The sequence below is a fragment of the Psammomys obesus genome, unplaced genomic scaffold (assembly GCF_907164565.1).
Source record: "Psammomys obesus unplaced genomic scaffold, mPsaObe1.curated_primary_1811, whole genome shotgun sequence".
NCBI lineage: Eukaryota > Metazoa > Chordata > Mammalia > Rodentia > Muridae > Psammomys > Psammomys obesus.
The window spans coordinates 9,981,536-9,987,036 of NW_026596162.1; the positions used below are offsets into that span (position 1 = coordinate 9,981,536).

Consider the following 5,501-nt stretch of genomic DNA (forward strand, 5'->3'; position numbering starts at 1 on the left):
AGAGTTCCTGAGTGAGGACCAACTCTATTTCAACAACACAGATACAATCTAATTAGAATAGCAATGGTAGTTTAAAATGTAAAAATTCCTTTTATTTATTACTCCTAGCTTCTTGTGGTCTAAAGGACAATTAGCAGAGGTCTGTTCTCTCCTTCCACCATGTGGGGTCCAGCAATTGCAATAAAGCCCTCGGGGTTGATGCTTTTTTACCCACTGGGCCAGTTGCTGGCCCTGATAATTTACAAATATTAAATCCAAAGAGAGAGGCTTTCAGTGACTTCTACCAATGAGGTTTATACACATCAAGTAGATTTAAAAACATCATTTGAATATGCCTGCTTTGTACTGTGGCATCTTACCAAGGCTTGACAAATAAGACTATAAATTCAAAATCAGAAAGCACTGACAAAAAGAACTCTTTGCCTTGTCATCACTGACTCCATCTTTAAGATGGCTGTTGACTTCTCGGTTTACCTCCTGGTGTGTTTGAAAATATTCTTGCAAATCTCAGTGGGCTGGAAATAGCTGCCTTACCCTCTTTTAACAGAAGCTCCCACCTTCTGAGTACACTGGCTCATAGCTATTTATAAACCTGATGTCAGTCAAAGATAACTTTTTTTTAAATATCCCTCCTCCTCATTCTCTTCCTCCACATGTTAAGACAGACCTACATAAAATGAGAAACTTTGCATAAGGTAGTCAGCCTTATGCTGACTATTGGTCAGTCAGCAATCCTGTAAAGATGGTACGTAAGTTCTTTAAAGCATAGTTCTAAGACTGTTCTGGAGAAACCACCTCCTTAAGGAAAGGATTTCTTTGGGACTTTTTCTTCTCTGGAATAGAGTTTAAACATATCCTGGAACTTGATTATGTCTAGGATAACCTTGGACTTCTGATCCTCCTGCTACTACTTCCTGAGTACTCAGCCATAGCCTACCACACCAGTCATTTTTCTCCCTTTGAGATTTTTAAAAAACCTGTTTATATCATTGTTACTGATTTTTTTTTCTCATTTTTTCTTTCCTCTTTTCTTTTTCCAAGAAGGTTTCTCTGTGTGCCCTGCCTGTCCCTAGAACTCATTCTGTATTCCAGACTGGCCTTGAGATCCACCTGCCTCTGCCTCCTGAGTGCTGGGATTGCACCATGACCACTTTGTTAGTTTTGAGAGTAAGTTTTCAGCTCAGGGTCCCTTTTTACTTGTTATGAAGTGGTGGAAGTTGATTTTGAACTCTAATTCTCTTGCATTCATCTTTCTTCTGCCATATTCCCTTGAGAACTGGGTCTTTGGTCAGCAAGCCTATTTTGTCTCTGGCCCCACCCTCCAGCTGGGGTTACAGGTACACCCTGCCATTCCTGGCTTTTCATGTGGGGTGGGCATGGGAAGTCCAATTTAGGTCCTAGAGTTTGTAGAGCAAGTGTTCCTTGCCTATGAGCCATCTCCCCAGACTTTTTTTTTTTTTTTTTTTTTTTTTAAGATCTAAGAATCTTTTTCTTTTTTCTTTTTGGCTGTTCAAGAACTCACTATATAGTCTTGGCTGACTTTGAATTCAAAGAGATTGGCCTGCCTCTTGCCTCCCTCTATGACTGGTGGGATAAAGTTATTATTACAGCATACTTAAAAATAAATCTGTCTGCTTCTGCCTCCTGAGCACTAGAAATTAAAGGACTGTGCTACCCATGTCTTCTTAGATAAGATTTAGATAAGAGCTGCCATTAAACGTGTTCACTACTATGTCCTTCCTAATTATCAGTGCGCTTTAGATTGTATACAATGTTATTCAAATGAAAAGTGGGGCCTGGTGGTGGTAGCACAGGTCTTTACCCCCAGCACAAAGGCAGATGGATCTCTGTGAATTCTAGGTCAGGCATCCTGGTCTACATATCAAATCCCAGGCCATTAGGGCTACATAGTCACACCATATCTCAAAAAAAGAAAAGAAGAAGGAAAAAAAAAAAAAAAGGAAGACATTAGTCAGTGTGATCCATAATCATAACAGGCGGCTGTTAACATCCAGATGTCGAGAACCGTGCCCTAACAATTCTTACTCAGCAGTTTCAATTTAAGCCTGCTTACGGCCAGCAAACACAGCACAAAGGTCAAAGTAGAATTAGACCATGTGAAATCCAGAAATGACTTTGGTGATAACTGAATTGAACCCTTTCATTTTATAAATATACTGACATCCAGATTGGTCAACCCAGTCAGGTGTGGGGGCGCTGCCTTCTATCACAGCAACTGGGAGACAGAGGCAGGTGGATCTGAGTTCTACCCAGTTCCAGGTGAGCTACACAGTTTGAGACCTTATTGAAAAAAAGGAAGAAAGGAAGGAAGGAAGGAAGGAAGAAAGGAAGGAAGGAAGTTAGGAGGGAGGGAGGGAAGGAAGGAGGGAGGAGGGAGGGAAGGAAGGAGGGAGGGAAGGAGGGAAGGAAGGAGGGAGGGGGAGGGAGGGAAGGAGGGAGGAAAGGAAGGAAGGAAACAAACATCTTATTTGTGTTGGTTCCATGAACTCGATATGAGGCAATCCTGGCTCCTGGAAAATTTAGAGATAATTAAGTAGGATATGATACAAAAGTAACAGTCAGGACATACAATATAAAACTAAAGTGTAAAGCTCAAAAACTTCATCAAGGAGCCTTTGAGATGGTTTAGGGTCATCAAGGAGCCTTTGAGATGGTTTAGGGGATAAAAGCTGCTGAATTTGATTGGAGTTCAATCCCCTCCTCAGGACCCACACATTGGAGGGAGATAACTCACTTCTGAAGGCTGTTCTCTAATTCATTTACAATCACACATAGAATAAATAAATTATTAAAATGTGGTCAAAAGAGAATTAATAATTTGATACCAGTCTGAGTTACACAAAGAGAGAGACCCTTTCTCAAAAAAGGGGGAGCAGGTGTAGAAGTGGGGAGATGACTGGGAAGTTAAGAATACTCTTCAAACACCAGACTTCATTTCCCAGAACCCATGTCAGGTGGTTCACAACCTCTAATAATTCCAGTTCCAGGGAATCCTGTATCTCTGGCCTCTGTCAACATTCATACTCATACACACACACACACACACACACACACACACACACAATTAAAAAGATAATGAGGCATGGTGGCACACACCTACAATCCCAGCACTCTGGCAGGTAGAACCCTGTGATGATGACAGCTTGGTCCACAAAGTGTGTCCAGGACAACCAATGCTACATGGAGAAATCCTATCTCCCCTCCCCCACCAAAAAAAAAAAGATTGAGTAGTTGACTACATAGTACTTCGAGATAGTAGTTGAAATATCAATGCACACTCAGGAATGAGTAGGTTAAGCAGCCATGCTTAACTGAACACTGTATGATACTAAAATGGATTTGATTAATACAAAAGTAAACATAGCAAAAGTTGCAAAAGTGGAGTAGGAGATGCTAATAGTTTAATTATCAACAGTGTAAATGTTGGCCATTAGCATTTGGGTGGAATATTAAAACATGACACCTTTCCAATTCTCTCATGTTCCTGAGGCTCTAAAGAGAATATAATAAATTATGTCTGGGCTTGGTGGCTCACACTTTTAATTCTATCACACAGGAGGCAGAGCCAAGCTAAATTTCTGAGTTCAAGGCCAGCCAGGGCAACTTCTAGAGTCTCTAGTAAAAAAGAAGTAAAGCAAGAAAGAAAGGAAAAAAAGAAGGAAGAAGGTAGACACCACCGCTGACGCTGGAAAGTTTCCTTTTTTTTTTAAAGAAGGTCTCAGGTATTCTAAGCTGGGGGTATTCTAACTCCAGATGTACTCCAGCCTCGACCTCTGTAGAACTAGTTACAGGCTTGCACTACCAAGCCCAGTTGTGTTCTAATTTAGAAATAACTATCCTCACAGAGGAGGACAGTGTTAGCATGTACTTAGAAAACCTCCCCAGACTCCTACAAGAGTTTTCTGAGGAATTAAAAATCACAAGAAACCAGGCGTGCTGGCGCACACCTTTAGTCCGAGCAGAGGCAGGTGGATCTCCGAGTTACAGGCTGTTACACAGAGAAACATTGTCTCTATTAACAACAACAACAACAACAACAACAAATCATCACAAGAAAAAGCAAATTAGACCTAAAAACGAAAAGAGAGAAGCAGCAAAGGTAGTATTTGGCTAGGCCTGGATGATGGGAGGGGGAAGGAAGCCATCAGGAGGGAAGACTTTCAACCACAAAGGACAATCCATTTTTCTTTTCAAGGAAAACAACACTAAGGCATTATCTAAGCCTCATGGAAATGAGCAGATTCCTCCTCTAAGGCCTCAACTAAACTGAATGGGTTTTCACGTGTGCCTGTGACTTGGGAGTTGGCAGTCTGGCAGGAGAGTTCATAGGCCCAACTTGTTGAGAGAACCCACATGAAACTCAACCTTTGTTCTTTAATGATTGCCTGGGGTCTGACAGATATGACATTAAACTTTCGCAAAGCTGTTTAAAACCATAACGATGTGGAGAAGCAGACACCTCCAGTATACAGGTCATAATGGGTTTTCAAAGCACCTTGTGGCAAGATGACCATAAAGTCACTTGGGTGGTCAAAAATGAACTGTGAAACAGAATGTTTTGGATCATTACCACCAAATGGAAACAGTGAACAATTTGTGCAAAATTTAGGACACACGGGCAACTTATTTTATTTTTTTCTGATTGTAAAATGAACAATATTATTTTTAAGAAATAATGAGGTTTAATTTTTTTTTTTTAAATATATAAAGGTGTCTTATGTCAACTCATGAAAAAGTCCAATAACTTGCCTGGTTCTAAACTAGACTTTTCTTTTTTATAATCCTCCCCCACAAGTTTTGGTCGGAATTAACTTGCAAGGCGGGGCAGCTGAGCTCAGGGCAGCCACTGCGCTTACCTGTCTGAAGTGGCCATTTGAATCCACTGCTGTTTAGCTCTGTTTCTCAGAACTTTCTAGACACCTCGCTTAGCTGCCCTGTCGTGAGTGAAACGTAAAGGCCGTGTGACTCGAGGGCTTACGCGGAGGGCACAGAAGCCAGAGGGAGGAGGTGTGGGCAGGTGGACGGGAGAGGCTGCAGCGCATCCGCGTCCCTGAGGCCAGCCTGACAGATGCGACAACCCGGGACCTCTGAAGCCCTCCGCTCCACCCAGGAAAGCGGCGCGGGGGCCGTGCGACCTGACAAAGTTCCGCGAGTGAGAATGCCCCCCGGGAGCCACAGCAGGGCCTGGGATCCAGCGGTCTGAGCGACTGGCGAGCCTGGGCAGGGGCTGGGCCGGGCAGGCGGCGTGCGGGGCGCCGACGGTTGGTCGTGCGGGCCCTGGGGTCGAGACGCCTCCCCACGGGGCTCGCGTAGGTTTGGCTCGGTCTCCACGGTCCGCTCGTTTTTTTCTTTACCCCGGCGTTTCGGTGTCCCCCGCGGACAGCCCCGGAGCCCCGAGGTAAAGAGCCGCCTCTAACCGTCGTCGGGGACGGCGGGGCTTCGCCTCCCAGCCGCCGGCGACGGCCTAGACGGCGGGCGAC

The 5,501-nt window shown here is 43.8% G+C and overlaps 1 protein-coding gene across 1 annotated transcript in view; it reads left to right on the forward strand.

Moving 5' to 3' along the window:
• The first annotated feature begins 5,086 nt into the window (after positions 1-5,086).
• Jarid2 (jumonji and AT-rich interaction domain containing 2) overlaps positions 5,087-5,501 on the forward strand; it is a 196,084-nt gene continuing 195,669 nt past the window's right edge. The window contains exon 1 of the mRNA XM_055595137.1: positions 5,087-5,173. The gene's annotated coding sequence lies outside the window, so the exon portion shown is untranslated. The remainder of the gene's footprint in view (positions 5,174-5,501) is intronic.